Below are 14079 nucleotides of genomic sequence, written 5' to 3'. Positions count from 1 at the left end.
CCCAGAAAAACAGCAAGGTGTGTGAGGTATGTATTTTATAGCTACCATTCTACTACCTTCCACTCTGTGCCAACTCTATATTAGACATTTTAAATACATAGAACATTCAATCTTCAAGATAATCCTGAGAAAGTTATTATTAATCCTAGTTTGTAGGTGATAAGCATTGTTGCTCATAAAGATGAATGGCATAGTTAGTAAAAAGCAGAGGTGTGATTTGGACCCACGTCAGTCTGATTTCAAAGCCTTTACTACCCCTCCTATGAAGGCCCCTCTGGATGAATTCAGACTGAACAACTCATGTCAATATGGTGGGAATTCATGTGCTAGGTGTCACTGCATCTCATTTTCATTCTAGTCAAATGGGTAGCCTCTTCCAACTCAGGAACTTCCTTCTTTAATTTTTATTTATCTTTCCAGATTTCAAATTATTATTGTTATTTCCATTTTGGGACTGAATTAACAAGAGAAACCTCAGCCCATTCTCTTTTGATGGTGTAAGTTACTCGGAGACCAAGGAGAAACAATAAAAAGTACTGTTCCCCTGGAAATTGTACTTTCAGAGTCTTGAAATTAGTGAGGTTTAATAGCTAGGTAGCCCAGAGTAGGGTTCTGGATGAAATGAAGGGACATAAATAATAAAGTGGTCTCAGTGGAAACGTGAAAAAACACCTTCCTGCCCATCTTTTCTCCTCCATATATTGTGAGTTGTGGGACTCAAGGGAAAGACACGGTGTGCCTTGAGGGATGTGGGGGAAACGTGAGCTCCAGGAATGATGTTTACGAGCACTCTGATCTTAATGAAACACTAGGTTGGGAATGTGGTAGGCATGAGGAAGGAAATACTAATGCCTGGCTTGTGGTACAGTGAGGACAGCTAACTGCTGACTACTTGTGAACAGGGTATCCATGAACAGGTCAAGACCACCTAGCTTCTTCTCCTACCATGTATCCAGTTGGCAAGAAAACAGGGACAAGTGGGCTAGAAATAAATGGTTCTCTGTGTCTCACATGTTGGTGAGATTCAGGCTCAGGCAAAGAAGGAACTGTGTGTTTGTATTTACCTGAGTTTGTTACAGAGAAATCAAAAGCCAAAGTTGGATAACAATTGCTTGCATGATTCTTCTTTCACCTACTACTGACTGATGTAGATAATTGAGTTGGTTGAAAGTGATCACATTCAGCTTGAAGTAGTCTAAAGATAAAACTCTGGGTGAGCATATGGATTGTATGAAATTTGGTCATATTTGCAAATGTCTCCATGATTTTTGTCATTAGTGTGTAGGTTATTATGTTCTGTTTACCTCTGTAGGATTATATTTCCTGATATTATTCTCTTTTTCACCATTCTCCACTACTCTTTACAAATTAACAGTGTCTCCTATACATTTGGACTATAGCAGAGGGAAAGAGAGCCACTCAGAGCCCCAGGGTAGGGAGAGGGCAGCCACTGGGGAGGACATTGGGACCCAGTGCCAGAGACCCACACGTGCTCAGCACACAGCTGGAATAGGCTCTCAGTCCATATTTGTTGACTTTTCAAAAATGGTGGTCCTTGGGGCTCAGATTATTGGCAAAAATTAAATAAATGCAAGGTGTGGCAATGTGTCTGGCCAAAGTTAAAATTTGTTGGCTGTGGCGAAATCTGAGGGCAAAGTCAAAATCCTATATTGCTCCCCCAACTAAAGCCACCAAAAATAGTTCCTCATTGTGGTTTCTGAGATTCAAAGAAAAGGTGGCTCCAAGCAGTTTACTGCACACATTTCAGAAGGCTCATGGGCATCCAATCGTTCCTGTCGAGTTGGATTTTAATGGGTTAAGTGTAAGTGAATCAGGAGCATAAGGATTAAATTTCCTCTTCAATACACATGGGTTTTAAATGAAGGGAAAAGGTGCTTGAGGGCATGATGCATTTATTTGTCAAGCCCCAAACATTCAAAAAATAATTCAAGATGTCTGAGTAAATCCAGCCAGCTGCCCAACCTCCCTCTATCTCAGTGATTCTCTATATAGACATTCTCTATGTGTCTATATAGATAGGTACACAGAAAGCACTGCCCATCTTCTGGAATGCGAATTTTATCAATAGGTCTTCTAGTCTCTGGTACAGATAACTCTAAATTTCCAGATGGCCTAGTTGGTAGAGTTTTGACACTCTTTTCCCCAAAATATGATACAGAACTTCCCCAATCCATCTCCCTCATTTCAACGTCTCTTCAAATGTATGCTGTCATAAGGTGAAGAGAGTTCATATTTACCAAAAACCATGTCTCAAATATTTAGATCAAAACCATTTCCTTTGTCTCCTGTTTACATGTGGTAAGCATACTAAAAATTATTTGTTGATCTGGTAAGACCAAATGGTGAAAACCTGGCTCAATTTCTCTGGCTCTAAATCTAAATCAGCTTAATTATAGTGGTTAGGGTAAGAGGGAGATACATGGATATAAGTTGGAGGCTAACTGAGGCATTTGGTGGTAAAGACATGGAGAGAAGAGAGAAGGTAAGACCTAGGGGATGATGCTAACTCTACATGTCCTGTGGCAACCAGATTGGAACAAATGGTTCCACCAATCTAATTTGTTTTGGCCAATTTACATGATGAAAAGTAAGGATGGGAATTTATTGTTCCTTTTTACAGGTGGATTAGACTTTCATAGGTTAAACTTGGTATACTGCAACATCACAATGGTCACATCTGAATCTACTGTGCTCATGCCTGGCCACACACTGTGGTGTTGCCAAAGTTTAGATAAAAAGTGGAAATGGGGTGGGAGGTGAAGGAGAGAGAAGATGTTTCCAAGTTATAAGTCTGCTGTTGGGTAGATTGAGGTGTCATTGCTGGAGATGAAGAAAGGAGATGAGGTGATGATAGACAAAAGTGGTGCCTTGAAGACAATATCAGCAGTGAAGATTTATTTTGGAGTTGTCTGCTCTCTGGTGTTAGTTTAAAAACTGTTGGAATTTAAATCATATAAATAGACGATGCTGTCCTAAATCCCTATTCTACTTTCTAAGAAAAGTGCAACTTCCTTGTTATGGCTAGGATAGTACAGAGAAAATCTGAGCAAGTTAAAGTTTTATGGTCACTTTCATTCCTAACTTCCCACATCCCCTGGATTCTTATTCCTCTCTGTTCCTTGGGATGGCCTATATTTTTATCCATTCACCAAAACATGGAACTATGCTTCTTTCTTTAATTTTAATAACAATGATAAAGTATTCATATTAGTCCTTTACTGCTCTGCTTCACCAAATCCATCAGTTCAGTTCAGTTCAGTTGCTTAGTCATGTCTGACTCTTTGAGACCCCATGGACTACAGCATGCCAGGCTTCCCTGTCAATCACCAACTCAAGGAGTTTATTCAACTTATGTCCATTGAGTCAGTGATGCTACCCAACCAGCTCATCCTCTGTCATCTCCTTCTCCTCCCACCTTCAATCTTTCCCAGCATCAGGGTCTTTTCAAATGAGTCAGTTCTTCACATCAGGTGGCCAAAGTATTGAAGTTTCAGCTTCAGCATCAGTCCTTCCAATGAATATTCAGGACTGATTTCCTTTAGGATGGACTGGTTTGATCTCCTTGCAGTTCAAGGGACTCTCAAGAGTCTTCTCCAATACCACAGTTCAAAATCGTCAATTCTTCAGTGTTCAGCTTTCTTTATAGTCCAACTCTCACATCCATACATGACTACTGGAAAAACCATGCTTTGACTAGACAGATCTTTGTTGGCAAAGTAACATCTCTGCTTCTTAATATGCTATCTAGGTTGGTCATAGCTTTTCCTCTAAGGAGCAAGCATCTTCTAATTTCATGGCTGCAGTCGCCATCTGCAGTGATTTTGGAGCCCCCCAGAATAAGTCTGTCACTGTTTCCACTGTTTCTCCATCTATTTACCATGAAGTGATGGGACCAGATTCCATGATCTTAGTTTTCTGAATGTTGAGCTTTAAGCCAACTTTTTCACTCTCCTCTCTCACTTTTATCAAGAGGCTCTTTAGTTCTTCTTTGCTTTCTTCCACAAGTGTGGTGTCATCTGCATATCTGAGATTATTGATATTTCTCCCGGCAATCTTGGTTCCAGCTTGTGCTTCATCTAGTTCAGCATTCCTCATGATGTACTCTGCATATAAGTTAAATAAGCAGGGTGACAATATACAGTCTTGATGTACTCCTTTCCTGATTTGGAGCCAGTCTGTTGTTCCATGTCCAGTTCTGTTTCTTCTTGACCTGCATACAGATTTCTCAGGAGGCAGGTCAGGTGGTCCGGTATAAATCTCCTACATATACAGAGTGATGATACTTCAGTATTCATATTCAGGCCTAAGACTTAGTCATCACTTTAAAATGACTACTCATATAAGACCTGATTGAGCTCCTTGATGAGGTGGCACTTTATTTCCAAATATCTCTCCATATAAGGAAAAATGAGTTGAGGTTACCATTGTTCCGGTTGTGGAAATGGTTATAGAAATGTACTGAACCTGAGTGATGCTGTGATTAATAGGTGAAGCTAATTTAAGAAGAGAAGCTGGAGAAATTGAAGACTACCAGAGAAAGGAGAAGAAAAATAGGAAAGAGTAATAAGGGAGGTTAGGATGAAATAACTTTCAAGTGATCACCAGGACAACAGGCATTTTGACCAATAAATAATATGAGAAAGTGAAGACTCTGGTCTCAGGTAGGTGTATGAACGGCTGCACAATTGACTGCACATCTTGCTTTACAATGAACAGGGGTCTACCTGGGAGAGGTCAAAGCTGGGGTGTGATAAGTGAGCTTCCAGAAAACTCAGAGATGGAAAGTGATTGTTAAACCATCCCTGCATTCTGAATCTTAAACATGATAATAAATTTGTTGCACCTGAGAATGATACCAACCAAGAGGTTGGAAAAAAGCAAAGGTAACAGGAAGTGAGACACAATTGTAAAGTGTTGTAAATTAAGAAAAAAGGCAAGGACTTGATGACCCACTGGGTGGAAAAGCAAACTAAGTTTCTTACAGACCCTAAGTTCTCCTCCAGTCAAGTACAATGACAAAGCATTCATGAGGCTGCAAAGCTTGGAGAACATGTGCTAGGACCAGAGGCTATGCCCCATATTTTCAAAGGTAGCATTTGAAAGTCAGTGAAAAAGATTTGATGACTTTTTTTTTTCATTGACAGTTGAGGAAGCTGAGGTTTGAACAGATGTGCCTTGTCCAAGGTAAAACAGGTTGAGAGTATCAGAGCTGGACCTGGAATGCAGAGTTTATGACTGCACATTTACTGTTTCTTTACCACACATCTCTTCCACTATTTCATGGGAAGGACATTTCCATGGTGCTACTGAAGAAGAACGGGCCTTTAAAGGACAGAGAAGTCAGAGGTTGTCTGTCCCTTCCTTAGCTGTTGAGGGCTATTGATTCTCTTGGGACCTTATTTCTGAGTTTTATTTCTTGTTCTGATACTGTCCAGTGTGTGTGTGTTAGTTGCTCAGTCGTGCCTGACTCTTTGTAACTCCATGGACTGTAGCCAGCCAGGCTCCTCTGTCCACAGAATTCTCCAGGCAAGAATAATGGAGTGAGTAACCATTCCCTTCTCCAGGGGATCTTCCCAACCCTGGAACTGAACCCGGGTCTCCTGCATTACAGGAAGATTCTTTACTTCTAAACCACCTTATAATAACCTGTAATGAAAAAGAATCTGAAAAAGAATATATATAAATACATACATATATACACGCAACTGAATCACTTTGCTGTATACCTGAAACATTGTAAAGCAATTATACTTCTTTTCTAAAAAATGAAAAAATCTTTAAGAAAGAAAATAAAATAAATTAAAAAAAAAATTCAGAGGCAGCAAGGAATGGTGGTGAGATCAGAGTTGGGATTCCCCAACTCACTGCCTAGTTATCCTGGGAACGAGTCTGTGCCCCCGTCTTTCTCATTCTCATTTGTTGCCTCAGACTCAAAGCTGGTGGATGAGTAGCAACTCACAAGATTCTTGCAGACATGAGTGTCACAGTGGCCAGGGCTCAAGATAGGACTCAGTTCTTTCAGTTTTGAGGCTAGGAGAACTCACACCTCAGTGGCTATATGGTTATATATGATTATATATAAATATATCTTTATTATATATAAATGTATATGCATAAATATCTTCTTTTTCAGATTCTTTTTCATTATAGGTTATTACAAGATGTTATATATATTATAGTTCCTTATGCTAAATAGTAGAACCTTGCTGTTTCTCTATTTTATATATAGTAGTATCTATCTATTAATCCCAGATTCCTAATTTATCCCTCCTCCTTTTCCCCTTTGGTAATCATAAGTTTATTTTCTATATCTGTGAGTCTATTTTGGTTTTGTAAATAAGTTAATTTGTATCATTTTTTAAGATTCCATATATAAGTATACCATATAATTGTCTCTTTCTGACTTACTCAGTATGATAATCTCCATCCATATTGCTACAAATGGCATTCATTCATTCTTTTTTTATGGCTGAGTAACATTCCACTGTATATATGTACCACATCTTAATCCATTCATCTGCCAATGGAAATTTAGATTGCTTCCATGTTTTGGCTATTGGCTATGAACATTGAGGTATATGTATTTTTACAAATAGAATTTTCATCCTTTCCAGATGTATGTTCAAGAAAGGGTATTCTGGATCATATCTTAACTCTATTTTTAGATTTGTAAGGAACCTCCATACTGTTCCCCATAGAACCCATACTAATTTACATTCCTACCAACAATATAGGAGAGTTCTCTTTTCTCCATACCCTCTCCAGCATTTATTATTTGTAGATCTGTTGATGATGGCCATTCTCACTGGTGCAAAGTGATAATTCATTGTAATTTTGATTCACATTTCTACATTTTTCTATCAGTTAACATTACTGCCTCTTTGGTTCTCCAAATGCTCACTGTGAGCTTAAACCCAGGGTTCCTGATTGCCAGTGACCAGTCCGTCAATTCACTCAAAAGTTTGTCAACATGGGTTTTAAACATTACTTTCACCCTGGAGTGCTTACTCTTTAATAATTGATTCTAGTAAATAGAAGCTAAAGATTAAAAAAAAAATAAGCCAATGGATTTTTAAAATGCTAGTAGTTTTATCACTGTGTTTAATAATGGCACAGAGGAGATGGTTGCAGGAGAAGATGCAGTAATTGGAAAGAGACTGCCATGATCACATCCAAGTCTGAATCAGAGGAGGAGGAGGGAGCCCAGAAGCATGCCTGCAGCACCTGCAAATGGGCAGGTAGATAGAATCCAGCTTTCTGGCCCATGGACTGTTGCTCATGACCATCCTGTCTTGTGCATTTCTCTTCTGCTTCAGCACTGGGAAGGTCATTGGAACCAAAAGCTTCAGATCTTAATTATATAATTTCTTATTTATATAATCTTTGCAAATTACTTTGTCTCTTTCAGCCTTAGTTTCCTCAAATTGGTCAAATGGGAATTGTTTTGAGGAGTAAGTCTGGTGACTTTGTAAAGCACCCAGCATAGTGCCTGCTATATTCAAAGCAGGCAGAGGAGTGGTTACGAGAAGCAAGTCTGGAACTAGACAGTTTGTGTTAGTCTGGGTTCCCTCATTTACTAGCTAAGTGAATGTGAGCAGGTTAGTTTACTTTCCCATGCCTCAGTTTCCTCCTTGACAAAGTGGTGCTGGTAAAGACATCCACGCCACGGAGTTGTCAAAAATAAATGAGTCAAAATGTGGTTAGGACAGTGCCTGGTTCCTACTGAGTGGTACACAAGTGTTTGCTCTCCTTACTGTCCTTGTTATGCACAATTGCCTCTGCAATCAGAAAAACTGCTCATCAGTTTGTCCCCACTCATGTCTAGCCTACACTCAGTCTGCTATAGGCAAATCCCATTTCATTTGTCCCATGGGTATGACACAAAGATGAACAACCACCGGATGACTTGAAGTCTCCCGACTTCACAGTTCGAGGAGTCAGGAGAAAGGCTCTCAGCTCTTCGCTGGCATGAGTCTGTGGGTGACTCACAGTGTGTAAGAGCCCAAGTAGTCCCCATCCCCCAGTGTCCCTTGTAAGTGTACTGCAGAGAGAGAGGCTCTGGGGGTTCTGTCACACTCTGGGCTTGCTGTTCACCGCCTCAGAGCACACATGTGGATTTAAATTACAGCTCTGCAGCCATTGCACAGCTCCCAGGGCATCCCTCAGATACCACCGAGCACTGAGGGGTCTGAGCTGGGAGAACATGGATTAAACTCTGTCACTCAGCAGCTTTGAGGAACCAGACAACAACCAGAGGGAAGCCAGTCTGAGGCTCAGAGAACCCTGTCTCCCAGGGTGCCAAATAGCCAAGTAGTGAATTGCTCGCAAATTTGAGTAGGGGGTGGAAGGCAGAATAAATCACAGTTAAACCTGTAAACATTTCCTGCCAACATCCCGTGATCACAGAGAAGGAAGCCACACAGCTGGCTCTGTGCAGGGCGAGCATGGCACGCGTGTGCGCAGGCATGCCCCCTCATGCACAGGCACACGCGTGCACAGTCATCTGCGGTGACCTCCACGGAAAACTCCTCCGCCATCCTTCCCATCCACGGTGTTGGAGCAATTAGGTAGGACTTGGACAGAATGATTCATGCTTCAATAAATTCAATTTCAACAAAACATAATTATGGTGAGTCACCTAATCACAGCTGTAATCACGACCCGCCCCTCCAGAAGTCAAAACAGTTGAGGGCATTCAGCAAGGGCGTCTGTTCCCTCATTACAACTGAAACCTCCATCTTTTGCCAAGCAGCCATATCTAGGGCTCTAGTTTCTTTCTAAGTTTTAAAATTACACTATATTTCATACATACAAAAAGGTGCAATGCATACTAGAGTGAATACCACACCAATCAGCCTAAAAAGGAAGCATTACAAATATGCTTGAATCTCTGATCCCATCCTCCTTTCTCAGTTGAGACAAAAATTTGATTTTGGTCTTTATCATTTCCATCTCTGCTTTTTTATATCCACTCTGTATCCTTCAAGTTATATAGCATTGTTTTCATATATTACATGTTAAATAAAAAGCCTCATTTGTGTATCCTTCTGCTGCTTGGTTTCTATAACTTTTTGATATGTATTTGCATCAAACATATATCTCTAGTTCTTTCAGATTAACTGCTGTTTAAATTTCCGTACATGACTATATCAAAATGTATTTTTTATCTATTCTCCTATTGATGGACATTTAGCTTGCCTTTCCAGTGTTTTCTGTTACAAATGAAACTTGCATGAACATCCTTATACACATTTCCTGTGAACACATGTGCATCTCCCTAAAGGTATACCTACAAGTGGAGTTGCCAAATTATTGGATATATGCTTTGTCAACTTTACTAGATGCTGTCAAATTGCCTCTAAAGTGTTTGTACCAATTTGCGTATCCATCAGAAGTTTATCAAAATTTCTTGTTTTTCTTGTATTCTCACTAATATTTGTTGCCATTAGGATTTTAACTTTTGCCTATTTGATAAATTTGGAATGTTTCCTCATGTGATTTTTACTCACATTTTCCTATGATCAAGCATCTTTTCATAGGATTAGGAACAGTTTAGATTTTTTCTTTTGTGAATTGTCTGTTCCTGTGTTTTGCCATTTGATTGCTTTTCTTTTGGAGTGTTTTTGATAATTCATCAGTTTATTTCAAATATGGCAATTCTTCATTTCTGTTTCTGTACCAACTTTAATGCTTTATTTTTCAAGAAATCATTTATTTCACTTAAGTTGTAAACTATGATGATACAAAAGTGTTCCAAAATTCACTTATCCTTTCAAAGTCTGTAGGATTTGTGGCGATAAATCATTTTTTATTCCCAACATCTCTCCCCTACTCCCTCCCCTCCCCATTTTTTTGGATGAGTTTAGGAGTTTGTAATTTTTTTCCCCAAAGAACCAGCTTTCAGCTTTGTTGATTACTCTATAAACTATGTTCAATTTCACTGATTTCTATTCTCATATTTATTTCATTCTTTCTACTAACTATGGGCTTACTTCACTCTTCTTTTTAGAACTTATTAAAGTAAATTAGGCCATTGCTTTCATACCTTTATTCTTTAGCATTTCAAGCCATGTTTCCCTCTAAGCCCTACTTTAGTCCTATCTTACAAATTTTCATATTGTGTTTTCTTGGTCATTCAGTTCAAAATATTTTCTAATTTCCTTTATGATTTTTGTCTTTGACTCATAAAATATTTAGAGTATGTCATTCAATTTCTGAATAATTGAATTTTTCTAGACACATTATATGAATTCTCCTTGATCATAGGTCACACTCCACATGATTTCAGTTCTCTGAACTTACTGACATTTGTTTTATAGCACAGTATGTAGTCTATCCTGGTGAATGTTCTATGTGTGCTTAAAAAGAATGTGTATTTGGATAGAATTCAGAAAATATCTATTAGATCAGGAAGGTTAGTAGTAATGTTTAGATATTCTGGTTGTTCTTTCATGGATGACAGAAAGGTGTTAAAACCTACTCTGATTGTGAAATTGTCCTTTTTTCTCCTCTTTATTTTTGTCAAGTATTGATTCATGTGCTTCTCTTATTAGGTACAAACACATTTATAATTATTGTCCTCCTGGTGAATTGTCCCTTCTAAAAATTACCCCTGTCTATACTCTTTGTCCTGAGTTCTACTTTTTAAATTGAGGCTAATATAGTCACTCCCATCTTCTTATGCTTACTTTTTGCAGGTTATAGCTTTTCCATCCATTTACTTTCAAACTACACATATCATTATATTTAAGGTGCATCTCTTGGGGGCAGTACATGTGAGTCTTACTTTTTAAAAATCTATTCTGGCAATCCCTCCCTTTTAATGCTTAGACCATTAACACAATGTAATTAGTGATATAGTTGAATTTAGGTCTACTATTTTATTATATTGCTGTTAGTTTTTTGCTGTTCTGTTATCCTTTCCTGCTTTGTTTCTTCTTTATGTACGTATCCATGGCTTATTTATTGTGTAATTGAAAATTTGTACTTTTTTGCTTCCTTTACTCGTTTTGCTCACCCCATCCTCTATGTTTGGTAGCCATAGATATGTACTCTGTATCTGTAAGAATAAAGGGTCAATCTTATGGTTCCCTTTATTCCATGCCCACCATGATTTGTGATACAGTTGTCACATGTTTACAAACATTGAAAATTCCACCAATACAAAAATTTGTAGTTTAAGCAATTATACATATTTTAAAGGGCTTAAGATAAAAGAAATTAATTTTATTTATTCTTTATTCTTATAGATACAGAGTACATATTGGTGGCTCACCTCAGAGACACAGATGACACCACCCTTATGGCAGAAAGCAAAGAAGAACTAAAAAGCCTCTTGATGAAAGTGAAAGAGGAGAGTGAAAAAGTTGGCTTAGAACTCAACATTCAGATCCTGGCATCTGGTTCCATCACTTCATGGCAAATAGATGAGGAAACAATGGAAACAGTGAGAGACTTTATTTTTGGGGGCTCTACAATCACTGCAGATGGTGACTGCAGCCATGAAATTAAAAGACACTTGCTCCTTGGAAGAAAAGCTATGACCAACCTAGGCAGCACATTAAAAAGCAGAGACATTACTTGGCTGACAGTGGTCCATCTAGTTAAGCTATGGTTTTTCCAGTAGTCATGTATGGATGTGAAAGTTGGAATATAAAGAAAGCTGAGTGCTGAAGAATTGATGCTTTTTAACTGTGGTGTTGGAGAAGACTTTTGAGAGTCACTTGGACATCTAGGAGATCAAACCAGTCAATCCTCAAGGAAATCAGTCCTGAATAGTCATTGGAAGGACTGATGCTGAAGCTGAAACTTCAATACTTTGGCCACCTGATGCAAAGAACTGACTCATTGAAAAAGACCCTGATGCTGGGAAAGATTGAAGGTGGGAGGAGAAGAGGATGACAGAGGATGAGATGGTTGGATGGCATTACTGACTTGACAGACATGAGTTTGAGCAAGTTCTGGGAGTTTGTGATGGAGAGGGAAGCCTGGCGTCATGCTGCAGTCCATGGGGTTGCAAAGAGTTGGACATGACTGAGCGACAGAACTGAACTGATTTATCCAGATGTGGCGGCTTTTTGGTGTGTCATCTTAGGTAGGCTGAACTACAGTTCCAGCTATTTAGTCAAATATGGATATAGCCACTGTTATGAAGAAAATTTGTAGATATAATTAAAGTCCTCAGTTAATACCAGTTGACTTTAATCAAAAGGAATATTATCTTGGGTTAGACCTTTAAAACAGGGCTTAGGCTTTCCCTGAATGCAGAGACTCCAAATCTGCAAGGTTCTAACTTACTCATTATCTATCCTTCTTGATCATCTGCCCTTGCCAGATCCTGTAATTGTACAAACCAGTTCTTTCCAGTAACCCTCTCTCTCTCTCCTCCCTCCTCTCTCTCTCTTCCTTTCCTTGTCTATCTCCATCTCCATGTCCGTGTCCATCTCTATCTCTCTGTCTATAAACTTTTCAGATTGAACCATGAATTATACGTTTACCATTTTTGATGCTCTGTCCTTTCCTGAAGATGCAATTTTACTCTAGGACCATGTTCTTGCAGCCTGAGGAACTTCCTTCAGTATTTTTTGTTGTGCAGGACTGTTAGCAGTGATTCTTTTAGATTTTCTTTACTTGGAAATATATTTATTTTATTCATATATTTATCTTCATTTCTAAAGAATAGTTGGTTGTATATAAAATTCTGGATTGGTAGCTTTTTTTAAAAAAAAACCCCTTTCAGCACTTTAAAGGATGTTATTCTACTGTGTTCTCATATCCATGGTTCTTGATAAGAAATCTCTTATCATTTGGATCATTATTCTCCTGTATGTGATGTGTCATTTATCTCTAACTACTTTCAAGATTTGTTCTTTATTCATAGCTTTCAGCAGTTTGATTACAATGTGTGTAGGTAGAACTTTATTTGAATTTTCCAAATTTATGACTGGTGTTTGCTGAGCTGCTTTCTTTTTCTTTCACCAAATTTGGGAATATTTTTGCCATTATTTCTTCAAATATTTCTTTTGCCCTAATCGCTGTCTCCTTCCTTTAGAGAGTCTAATAGCATGGATTTTAGACCTTTGGATGGTTGTTTTTCTTTTGCCTATTGATTTATGGAGTTTTTTATATGATGTAGATGTTAATATTTTGTTAGTTATATGTTTACAAACATCTTCTTCCAGTCTATTGCTACTCTTTCACTTTTTAGTGTATTTAAAATATATATTTTGTATTAATTTTAATACAGGTAAATTTACCAAGCCTCTTTAAAGTAGTTGCTTAAAAATATTTTTAATGTATATCATGGATTCAAAAAATTCTTTCCTACTACTGATTTTAAATATGCTATACCTTCTTGTAAAAGGCTTTAATTTTTGTTTTTCATGTTTATATATTTAATCAACATTAAAAACAATTTTGTTTAAGGGGAGCTGTATGGATTCAAAGTTTTTTTGTATATTAATAACCAATTATCTCAGCACCTTTTATCCACTGATTTTATATTGCATTTCTTAATATGACTTTCTTCTTGTTTCATTAGAGAAATCTTCATCATCATCATCAGAGGGAAGACATTTTCCATTCAAGAAACATGTCTAGCATTCAACTGATACCAAAAGACAGGACAAGTAAACTGTGTATGATTTTATTAAGACCACCAGGCACTGAATTGGCATTCCAGAATGCTCTTTTATTTCTTATTTTCTTAAGAAAGAAGTTAAGGGAGGGAGGGGAACTGATCAACTGGTAAATGCAGTCTCTTTAGTTGGTGAGCTCTGGAAGGCAATGGATGTTAATCAGTTTTATAACCCACAAAGAACATCAAGCTTATTAAAAATCAGTTCACCTTGAGAAAGAGCTTTTGGCTAGTCTTTTCCCAACTAGCAAAAGCTATTCACCAATTGAATGACAATTATGAATGTTTCCATGGAAACAGGGATATTTAGAGGTCTTCAAACTTAAACTAAACTCAAATATCTCAAGTAAAAGTCATGTCTTTGCTCTTGGGATAAAGGGCTCCAGCCCTTCTTGGTTATGATCGAAGAGCTACTACAAGAA

The 14079-nt window shown here is 38.0% G+C and overlaps 1 long non-coding RNA gene across 1 annotated transcript in view; it reads left to right on the top strand.

Moving 5' to 3' along the window:
• LOC145542533 (uncharacterized) overlaps positions 1-13450 on the top strand; it is a 130615-nt gene extending 117165 nt beyond the window's left edge. Inside the window, exon 2 of the long non-coding RNA XR_014079910.1 lies at positions 11271-13450. This is a non-coding gene — a long non-coding RNA (uncharacterized LOC145542533). The remainder of the gene's footprint in view (positions 1-11270) is intronic.
• The last annotated feature ends 629 nt before the right edge of the window (positions 13451-14079 follow it).

This window comes from Giraffa tippelskirchi, chromosome 3, assembly GCF_054371585.1.
Source record: "Giraffa tippelskirchi isolate mGirTip1 chromosome 3, T2T-mGirTip1v1.2.pri, whole genome shotgun sequence".
NCBI lineage: Eukaryota > Metazoa > Chordata > Mammalia > Artiodactyla > Giraffidae > Giraffa > Giraffa tippelskirchi.
Note: the sequence above shows the minus strand (reverse complement) of the source record. Positions and strands in the feature narration are given on the sequence as shown.